At 43.8% G+C, this 11653-nt stretch overlaps 1 protein-coding gene across 2 annotated transcripts in view; it reads left to right on the forward strand.

Annotated features, from left to right (window-relative positions):
* CRYBG2 (crystallin beta-gamma domain containing 2) overlaps nucleotides 1-11653 on the forward strand; it is a 43356-nt gene that overhangs the window by 31286 nt on the left and 417 nt on the right. The gene's annotated exons all lie outside the window — the stretch shown is intronic.

The following is an 11653-nucleotide window of genomic DNA, read 5'->3' on the forward strand; positions in this document are numbered from 1 at the left end:
GGAGAGAAGCCAAGTGTAGGGTGCTGATGACTTTTCATGGGCTGAGCTGCTGGGGTAGCCCACTACTTGCAGGAGTGGCCATGGACAGCTTTTCCTGTTAGGGCCTGTAACTGATCCTTCTTTCTGTAATTGAGGTTGGGTGGTATGGCATAAGGGCCCCCTACCCTGCCTCTGACCTCTCAACTCCATTGTAGTGAGGTTACTTTTCTATCCACATTTCCTTCTCTCTCTCTCTCTCTCTTTATTTTTTATTTTTTATATTATTTATTTATTCATGAGAGACACACAGAGAGAGAGAGAGAGAGAGAGGCAGAGACACAGACAGAGGGAGAGGCAGGCTCCATGCAGGGAGCCCAACGTGGGACTCCATCCCTGGTCTCCAGTCACACCCCGGGCTGAAGGCGGCGCCAAACTGCTGAGCCACCCGGGCTGCCCTCTCTCTCTTTTTAGATTTTTATTTATTCGTGAGAGACACACAGAGAGAGGGAGAGACACAGGCAGAGGGAGGAGGAGGAGGAGGCTCCCCACGGGGAGCCCGATGTGGGACTCGATTCCCGGACTCCAGGCTCATGCCCAAAGCTGAAGACACTCGATCACTGAGCCACCCAGGTGTCCCTCCTTCTTTTGATCAAGATCTTTCTCTACAAGCATCCCTGATCAAGAGTCCAGTTTTCCTAATTCAGTGGCTTTTTGTCCTTCACTGCCAGGAAGGGCCTTCCCTGAGTGTCATTTCCACATCTGGGAAATTGTACAGGTTGGAAATTCACGTTCAAGTAAGAAGGAAGGGAAGCAGAGCTCTCAGGCACTTCCCACCTATAGTTCACATTTATCAAGAACATAGTATTGGAGATATCTCCTTGTTGGATACATCATTTTGGAAAGTTTTGGCAGGCAACAAGTATAGAGTCAAAAGTAATACGACAATTCCCCCCCTTTTTTTTTAAAAGATTTTATTAATTCATGAGAGACATAGAGAGGCAGAGACATAGGCAGAGGGAGAAGCAGACTCCTTGCAGGGAGCCCGATGTGGGACTCGATCCTAGGACCCCAGGATCATGTCCTGGGCTGAAGGCAGATGCTGCATCACTGAGCCACCCAGGCGTCCCTAATACGACAATTCCAAATATATAATTGTGGTTCCAAACCAGGACCTTAGCTCTGAAAGTAGCCAACTGAAAATACTGGCACTTATTCCAACATGGGGGAGAAAAGTCCTCCCTGTGGGGGCAAACCCCAAGTCACGCGTGCCTCCTGGAAGTGCCTGCTTAACTCAGCCATTAAAGCCGAACAGTGGCTACTGCAAGAGCCTATTGAAAGAACTGAGTGCATTTTTGAAGATATAGTGCAGGTATGAAAACGAAGCAATAATTGGTGAAGTTTTTGCAAAACTTCAAGTATGCTTTTATTTTTTTAAGATTTTATTTACTTATTCGTGAGAGACACACAGAGAGAGCGAGAGAGGCAGAGACACAGGCAGAGGGAGAAGCAGGCTCCATGCAGGGAGCCCGACGTAGACTTGATCCTGGGCCTCCAGGATCAGGCCCCGGGCAGAAGGCAGGCACTAAATTGCTGAGCCATCCAGGGTTCCCAACTTCAAATATGTTTTTAAAACAATATTATCTCAAAAGAACTTGTTACAAAATGTGTTATCAGTAATAGCCTGTAAAGTTGTAAGAAAATGTGCATTTGGATAAGAATTCAGAGTCAGTTAATAGTCTACGTGAAAAAGAGAGACTTCTGTGAATCCTGAACCTTCTAACAGGCCTGCTCTGGATATCTCAGGAATGCTGTCTGTCTGCTCCAATTCCGGGAAGTCTTTCCTTTCGAGTCACCAGGTGGTGTGCAGGTCCAATCAGGGTTTGGTGCTTTCCTGATAATGTGTCATGTGACTCCAGGATTCTAGTCCTTGGAGTTTGGCAGCACCAGAGAGGGGACTTTCCAGTGAGGTTGAAAAGCCTTTCTGGAGGTCTCTCTTCCAATAAACAAAATCTCCAGGTGCAAGGTGTGGTGTTTAAGGCCTTTGTCTCCCAAGAGTGCAAGATAAAACCATTGCTCTACCAAAGCATGGTTATTTTTGTTTGTTTAGAGAGGGTGGGAGAGGGGGAAGGGTCACAGGGAGAGGGAGATAAAGAATCTTTTTTTTTTCTTTAAAGATTTTATTTGAGAGAGAGAGCACATGCACAAGCAGGGGGAGGGACAGAGGGACAGAGAAGCAGACTCCCTGCTGAGCAGGGAGACCAATGAGGGGCTGGGATCCTGACCTGAGCTGAAGGCAGACACTTAACCAACTGAGCCACCCAAGTGCCCCAAGAGAGAGAATCTTAAACAGGCTCCATGCCCAGCAGGGAGCCTGACCTGGGGCTCAATCTCACAACCCTGAAATCATGACCTGAGCCCAAATCAAGTTGGACACTTAAATGACTGAGCCACCCAGGCACCCTAGCATGGTTATTTTTACATTTTTAATTTATTTTAAATTCAATTAATTAACATATAGTGTATTAGCTTCAGATGTAGAGTTTAGTGATTTATCAGTTGCATACAACATCCAGTGCTCATTACATCACATGCCTTCCTTAATTCCTATCACCTAGTTACCCCATCCCTTCACCTGCCTCCCCTCCAATAATCCTCAGGTTGTTTCCCATAGTTAAGAGTCTTTTATGGTTTGTCTCTCTCTCTGATTTCATCTTATTTTATTTTTCCCTCCCTTCCCCTATGATCCTCTGTTTTGTTTCTTAAATTCCACATATAAGTGAAATCATATGATAATTGGCTTTCTCTGATTGACTTATTTTGCTTAGCATAATTCCTTCTAGCTCCATTCATGTTGTTGCAAACAGTAAGATTTCTTTTTTTTTTTTAAGATTTTATTTATTTATTCATGAGAGACACAGAGAGAGAACCAGAGACACAGGCAGAGAGACAAAGCAGGCTCCATGCAGGGAGCCCGATGTGGGACTCAATCCCAGGACTCCAGGATTACGCCCTGGGCCAAAGGCAGATGCTAAACCACTGAGCCATCCAGGGATTCCCTAAGATTTCTTTTTTTTTTTTATGGCTGAGTAATATTCCATTGTATGTACATACCACATCTTCTTTATCAATTCATCTGTCGATGGACATCTGGGCTCTTTCCATAGCTTGGCTATCATGGACATTGCTGCTATAAGCATTAGGGTGCAGGTGCCCCTTCAGATCACTGTGTTTGTGTCTTTTGGGTAAATATCTAGTAGTGCAATTGCTGGGTCACAGAGTAGCTATATTTTTAACTTTTGGGGGAACTTCCATACTGTTTTCCAGAGTGGCTGTACCAGTTTGCATTCCCACCAGCAGCATAAGAGAGTTCCCTTTTCTCTGTATCCTCGACAACATCTATTGTTTCCTGACTAGCCATTCTGACTGGTATGAGGTGGTACCTCATTGTGGTTTTGATTTGTATTTCCCTGATACCAAGTAACGTTGAACATTTTTTTCATGTACCTGTTGATCATTTCTATGTCGTCTTTGGAGAAATGTCTGTTCATGCCCATTTCTTGACTGGGTTATTTGTTTTTTGGGTGTTGAGTTTGATAAATTCTTTATAGATTTTAGATACTAGCCCTTTGTCTGATTATACATTTGCATATCTTCTCCCATTCTATAGCTTCTCTTTTGGTTTTGTCGACTGTTTCCTTTGCCATGCAAAAGCTTTTCATCTTGATGAAGTCTCAATAATTCATTTTTACTTTTGTTTCCCTTGCCTTTGGAGATATGTCTAGCAAGAAGTTGCTGTGGCTGAGGTCAAAGAGATTGCTCCCTGTGTTCTCCTCTAGGATTTTGATGGATTCCTGTCTCACATTTAAGTCTTTCATCCATTTTGAGTTTTTTTTGTGTGTGTATGGTGTAAGAAAATGGTCCAGTTTCATTCTTCTATGTGTGGCTATCCAATTTTCCCAACAACATTTGTTGAAGAGACTGTCTTTTCTTCCACTGGATATTTTTTTCCTACTTTGTTGAAGATTAGTCAACCACAGAGTTGAGAGTCCATTTCTGGGTTCTCTACTCTGTTCCATTGATCTACATGTCTGTTTTCATTGCCAGTACCAGCATGGTTATTTTTAATGGAAGCAGTTATGCCTTTACTATATTGAAGTCCATCTCCTTTTATTAACTGTGGGTCAAAGGAGGCAGGGGCCAAGTGCACTGGACCCTCTGGTGAGAGTCTATGTGTTCCCAAGGGGGTGGATCTGAGATTTAGAAGCAAAAATAGCGATGTTTCAGGCCAAGGTATTTGGAAGGTTTCTACAAATTTTGCCAATTGAGTTTTAACAGTGCCATATCTGACTAGCCCTGAGGATTGAGGATGGTATGCACAATGAAAATGTTGCAAAACTGGCCAAACAGCACAGACCTGTCAAAGCACCTGACTAGTAAAGTGGGTTCCCCAATCACTGATGTTCAAGAGGGGTTCTCCAGGTAGGGCTAACAAAATTTTAGCTACAGAAGGGGCACTGGCCTGTCTATGAGAGAAGGCTACAACTCAGTGAGAAAGCACATAAACCATGACTATAACATATTTATATTGATGGAACGGGGCAAGATATATGAAATCCATTTGTCAAAACTCAAAGTTTTAGTCCATTAGGCTATTTTAAGTGTCTGGGAGCAGGGCCAACAGATTTCCCTAGATTGTATTCTGGACAAGTGGAACAGGTGAGATAGGTACTATGGATCCTGCTGATATCAGTTGAAGATTTTGCCCATAAGAAGGGTGATATCTGATCCAATAGGGACTAATGATCAGTGTCCCCAGATTCAGCTATGGTGCCATCAGAAATAGAGCAAGTAAAAACAGTCAAAAGGTCATTTAATTCACCTGCTTCGCCATTTTGATTGCTACTGTCAAATTCTAGAATTATTTCCCCCTTTTGGGAGAAGGAAATTCTGGTATGATACTTCTCTCAAGAAATCTTGGCTGAAGGACACCTGGGTGGCTCAGTGGTTGAGCATCTGCCTTTGGCTCAGGTTGTGATCCCGGGGTCCTGGGATCGAGTCCTGCATCAGGCTCCCTGTGAGGAGTCTGTTTCTCCCTCTGCCTGTGTCTCTGCCTCTCTCTGTGTGTCTCTCATGAATAAATAAATAAAATCTTAATAAAAAAAAAAGAGAAATCTTGGCCTAACAGCCACATGGGTGGCTCAGTCAGTTTAGTGTCTGATTCTTGATTTTGGCTCAGGTCCTAGTCTCAGAGTCATGGGATTAAGCCCTGTGTTGGGCAGTGTGAGTCCGCTTGTCCCTCTATTTCTGCTCCTCCCCCATAGTGCTCTCTCTCTCTCTCAAATAAATAAATAAATTAGTTATTTAAAAATAAATAAAGTCTCCCTGAGAGGATCCAACATCTAAAATAATACCAGAGTTTTCTTTGGAAACAGTCTGAAATGGATTATGACAGTCATGAACAGGTTCATCAGATTTTTGTGTGCAAGCCTGAATTTTGTTCCAATTAGCAGGTTAGGAAAAGCTCTAACAATTGCTCAGTGGAGGTTTTCAGCAAGCGTTCTAGCCATAGGTTAGGGGTTTGTTCATTTTTAATCCTGTTCATGATGTTCCCATCAGACAAATTTTAGCCAAAGTTTGGCCTGGTCCTCACCAACAAACTAACTGATATAAATCCGAAGAACTAGGTTGGTAAGTATTAATAGATACTAATTCTTCAGCAAACCTGTGATTGTCTTCAGTTGGTTTCATAAGAAATTCTTTCACTATGGCTCAAAATTTGGCCTTCAACCAGGGAGCAGAAGAAATTGGGGATTTTTTTTTCATTGGGGGTTATTTGAATCCTCGGGAGACTTAACTTTTAAGGGATTGTGTGTTTGGAAACAAAGGAAATGGAAGAGGGAAAAGAGAGGCCTCATAAGCCCTTTTGTCTTTAATTGTTTGTTTGCCTCAGTCCAGAAATTGTATTTTGCAGAGAGGCAATTTTAGATTCCTGATAGCATTTAGAATCTTTAAAACATCAAAAAAGGCATCCCATGCCATTTTGACAATTTTAAAGCCACGGCTGTTCAATTCTGAGAAAAGTAAGTTTGGGGTGATCTAAAGTTCCCATAATGAGCATTTGTGTTCTAAATTACTTTTGGTTAAGTGATCCATTTTGTTAGAAATGCACATGAAGGGCAGCCCCGGGTGGCTCAGCGGTTTAGTGCTGCCTTTGGCCAGGGGTCTGATCCTGGAGTCCTGGGATCCAGTCCCATGTCGGACTCCCAGCATGGAGCCTGCTTCTTCCTCTGCCTCTCGCTCTCTAATAAATAAAATCTAATAAATAAATCTCTAATAAATAAAATCTTAAAAAAAAGAAATGCACATGAAAAGGAACTGCAATTTTTAAACACAAAACCAGCTGGGGTGCCAGAAAGGAGGGATACACTTTCAAAGCATTTTTATTACTGGGATCCCATTTCTTACAGGCTTTTCTAGAGGGGAAAAATTCCTAAATAGCATAGTTCCAATAGAAATAGCCCAGTTCCCAAAAGCAGTCAAACCCAAAGCCAGACAAGTACTCTTGGAATGGACAAATCCTTAAAACAGATCCTGAATAAAGCCTGGAGAGCACAAGACACAATGAGAGTGGAGCTCAAAGTCCAGCAGAGACTTACCTTCAAACTCCAGTGTGAGAAAGCTTCGAACTCATTGGTCTCAGTGGGTACTGGCACCTGTTTGCTCACTGGCCTTGGAGTTGTTGAGCAGTAGGTAGGGAATAGGGTCAGCTCTGGATCCCACTTCTGACACCAAGTGATGTTAACCTTGAAAATAACTCTACTGGGCAGCTTGGGTGGCTCAGTGGTTTAGCGCCACCTTCAGCCCAGGGCATGACCCTGGAGACCCAGGATAGAGTCCCACATTGGGCTCCCTGCAAGAAGTCTGCTTCTCCCTCTGCCTGTGTCTCTGCCTCTCTTTCTCTCTGTGTCTCTCCTGAATAAATAAATAACATTAAAAAAATAACACTATCAGTTATTTTGCCAACACAAATGGGTTGTTTTGGGCGTAGTAGAGAATTCACTTTAGAACAAACAACCTACAGCAAATACCATAGGTTAGTCCAACAAACAAAGGAGAGAAATATTATTTTATGGAGAAGGAGAAAATTGGGAGGAGGTGTTTTGAATGAAAGTCCAATGGAGAAAAGCACGGGTTCAAGGTGATGACAGTTTCTCATTGGCTGAGTTGCTGGGGTACAATGTACATCTCTTCCTGTTGGGGCCTGTAATTGATGATTCTTTCCTGTTGACAATTTTTCTGTTAGAGTCTGTAACTGGCAATTCTTCCTTAGCTGGCCTTGAGTGAGATGGCATGAGAGCTCCCCCTTCTGTCTTCCCAACCACATTTTAATAAGGTTTTGCTTTTATTAATTTTCACAGTATCAATCTAGGATGAGTGGGAGGAAGGCTAGTGGAGAGACAAGCAGGTGACTAAACCTTAGTGGAAGGGATTTGCGGTGGGGATGGCTATGAAGTTATAGTGAGGTGTGGAGGATGAGATAAATCACAAAACTGCTTAGATGGTGCTCTATTCTTTATACATTATCTTGCTTTATTCCTTCAGTGGGGCTCTGCAATAGGTTTTCTAATTATCTCTATTTTGCTGATGAGAAAACTGAGGCTTAAATACTAAGTGACCTGTCCAAGGTAGTAAATGGTGGAGCCAGCCTCATTTGAACTTGAACACAGATCTGTCTGAAGCCACAACCATGTATGTAAACTCTGTGGCTGCCCTAGAAGTCCCTGATTCCCTGCCCTTCTCCCTCTTAGAGGACCCAGTGGTTGGCCCCAAGTCCAGCTCTAGCCTCATCCATTCTTCCTTCCTTAGTCTATTTTGTGCCTCATATGCATTCCAGGTAATACAGGAAACAGCTCTCACTTCCCTTCTATGGTTTTAAGCCTTCTGTTGCAAGCTTTAGAAAAACTTGAGTGGACACTTAGGGGCCTCCATCCCTGGCTAAAGAGAAAGAAAGAAAAAAGATCTGAGTCAAGACTGGTGAGAGAAAGCCAGGAAGTGGAGAGGGAGGGGGCAGGGCAGGAGTCTTGAGGCCCCTGCTGGGTGGGATTGGGGAGGTGTAGGCTCAGAAGAGAAGCAGGAGGAGCCCTCAACTACCTATCACTAGGGTCCAAGCCCTGGGAGGGAGGGGAAAGGAGTTGCAGCACATATTACAATATGGTCTGCCATGCATTTTTCATCCCCACTGAGAGAGGGCTGTGATCCAATAGTACCACAGAGCACTCTAAGGTAAACCTTCCTCCATCCATCCATCCATCTGCCCATCTACCCATCTATCTGATTTCAGGCAATTTATTGACATCTACTGTGTGTATCAAACAAGATGAATGAGTGAGGGTCTCTTCATTGAGTTCATAGTCTAAGAGGGAGAGACATGCTATAATAATCACAAAACTGAATAAAAAATGCTGTAATGGCAGCAGGACTATCAGAATGTGGGGTGTAATTCTGCTTGGGAGGAGTGGGTGTATTCATGGAGGGAGGGACACCTGAGCTAGTTCTTGAAGGATTAAGAAGGATTTTCCCAGGGGGAAAAGGCAAAGGTGGATGTTCTCACTGGAAATCGAGTCCTGAACGCAGGAGAGTGCGTGATAGATTCTGGAACACTGAGAAGGGCAGAGGACAAGATTTATAATCTTAAGGCCCTAAATGGCAGGTTAAACTAGAAATCATGGGGCTTGACCCAAGGTGGCCTTGATGTAGGTGGGAAGAGGGGAAGATGGGAGAGATGGCCAGGGTTTTATTCTGAAAGAAATATATGGACTTAGAGGGCTTCTCTCTCCTTTATTATTTACCTTTCCTTCCTCAGCTCCTAGGACCCAATAAACTCTTTAACCCCAAAGGGGTTAAATTGGTAATTGATAAGGGTCTTTCAGGAAATGACCTAAAAGCAAAGAAAACTTTGTCGATTCCCAAGAATAGAGCTTCCAGAACCATCTGATGCCAGATCTGGGGTCTACTTCCTCATCTTACAGGTGGGCAAATAGGCCCAGAGAGAGACTTGTTGAGGACCTCCCTCCTCCCAGTCCAGGGTCTGTCTACTGTTGTCAAACAGGGAACATCCACTCTGGGATGGAATGAAAAAGAAGCTGAATGGCTCCCACCTCAGAAGTCCAGCAGGAATCCTTGGAAGCTAGACAAAGTAGCCTCCAATGTCCTCCAAACACTCAAGTCTTATGTGAGCCTAGAGATCTTGAAAAGATTTTCAGAACCATCTAAGATGAGGAATAGTGAAATCTATGAGGAAAAGTAACTATGAGGTGAGCTTAGACTCTTGTTTTGTTTTCATAATTCTATTTCTGGAAAACATCTTTTTAAAATCAATAATGTGACAATGTCATGAGATTTAACTTGCACAATAATCCCATGAGGTAAGGGGCACCTGGGTGGCTGAACCGGTTAGCGTCTGCCTTGGGCTCAGGTCATGATCCCAGGGCCCTGGGATGGAGCCCTGTGCCCCACGTCAAGCTCCCCCTTGAACAGGGAGTCTGCTCATCCCTCTCCCTCTGCCCCTTCCTCCTGCTCTCTCTCACACACTCTGTCTCTCTCAAATAAATAAATCTTAAAAAAAAGAATCCTATGAGGTGGGTTCTATTAGTATCTCTATTTTATAGATAGGGAAACTGAGGCTCAGTGAAATAGCTAGAGCAGGAACAGCCAGTTACAAGTGACAGATCCTAGATTTATAGACTTGATAAGTTATGCTGACCCATAATACATCCTTGATAAATGATAGCTATAATTATCTTCCAAGTTTCTTTTTTTTTAAGATTTTATTTATTTATTCATGAGAGACACACAGAGAGAGAAGCAGAGATATAGGCAGAGGGAGAAGCAGGCTCCATGCAGGGAGTCTGATGTGGGACTTGATTCCAGATCCCGAAATCACACCCTGAGCCAAAGGCAGACGCTCAACTGCTGTGCCACCCAGGCATCCCATCTCCCAAGTGTCTATGTGAAAATGTATACTTAATTTATTTCTTAAGATTTTATTTATTTATTCATAGAGAGACACACACACACACAGAGGCAGAGACACAGGCAGAGGGAGAAGCAGGCACCATGCGGGGAGCCTGACGGGACTCGATTCTGGGTCTCCAGGATCATGCCCTGGGCTGCAGGCGGCGCTAACCCTGCTAACCGCTGCCCTGTATCCTTATTTTATAATAAGGCTTTGACTTCTCCCAATAATTTTTTTTAAACTAATAAACTGGCCTGCCAGGGTAGAGGGCTCTCACCTCTCTCACGTGAACTAGGTGTTTGAGTGTCCTCTGCTCCAGGACCATAGGCTATGCCTCAGGTTCTGGGTAGGAGAGAGGTATGTGGTAAATCCTGATGCCCGGGTAAATGCGAATCCACCTTCCCTAGTCTTGCTGAGGAGGGAGGAGGGAGGAAGACCACAGCAGGGCTCCCAAGGCAGACCCCTTCAAGGGCAGAATGAATGTAAACAAGGTGACGGTATAAAGTTGTTGACCACAGCTCCAACCTCCCAGAAACAGTTGGCCCAGTATAACCTAAAGGTTTCTCAACTCCTATACCTCAAGCCTCAGAGAAATTTCTAAGAGAAGCTCAGAGGCAAGAGCACTCTCCCACCTCTGACTTCCAGTTACACTTTCCACCTGAACTCCTCCCTTGACAGGAGGCCTGTACCACTTGCACCTTGGCCTATCTTCCCCTGCCTGTTTCACCAAAGTGGGAGCTTCTAGAAAGAGTACAGAATTTGGAGGCAGACAGTTCTGGGTTTGAATACACTTTTACTGATTACCTGCATAGTCCCGAGCAAATCGTTTCACTTCTCTGAGCTTGTTTTCACATCTATAAACCTCATAATGTTGGCATCTGGCACTTGGAAGGCGCTCATTAATTCATAGCTCCCTTCAGCCTCCAATTGGTGTGTTAGGAATGCCTCAAGAAGCTGGTCCTCTCCTGAATGCAGATTAGACAGTCAAATGGAAAACATTACAAAGTCAGTCTGAGATATGCAAGAGAGTTTTGGTGGTGGAGCCCATGAGTAAGGAAGTGGGTGCCTGAGAATAGAAGTCATAGATTTTTAGACCATCACCGCTGAAAAGCTGAGAGACACTGATAAAAATAGTTGAAAGCAGCAAATGTTTTTGAAAGCTTACCCTATGTGGGTGTTGTGATAGGTACTATTAATAATTATTTCATTTAATACTCAGGGCAACCCTGCAAAGGGAGGGTATTCTCCCCCATTTTACAGATGAAGAAACTAAGGTGAATAACTTGCTCCAGGACACACAAGTCAGTCACTTGGACTCCTGCGGCCAGAGTCCATGCTTTTAATCAAACTGCCTCAAGCTGATCTAATCTAACATCTTAACTTTTTCTGATGAGACTGGGGAGGGGAATTATCTCTCTCAAAGTCATGTGTTACCCAAAGGCAAAGGGAGTCTCGGAGTCTTACCTTAACTTTCACACAAAGGAACTAAGATTTGAGTATCCCTGATAAGGCGCCATCTGGTCAAGAAGCGAGCAGAGAATTTCCGATTTAGGAAACATTTATTGAGTACTTGCATCATTTCAGTTCATGCTCAATAAAGGGGCGCCTGGGTGGCTCAGTCGGTTGTCTGCCTTGGCTCAGGTCATGATCCAGCCAGCA

This window comes from Canis aureus, chromosome 5 (genome assembly GCF_053574225.1).
Source record: "Canis aureus isolate CA01 chromosome 5, VMU_Caureus_v.1.0, whole genome shotgun sequence".
Taxonomy (NCBI): Eukaryota; Metazoa; Chordata; class Mammalia; order Carnivora; family Canidae; genus Canis; species Canis aureus.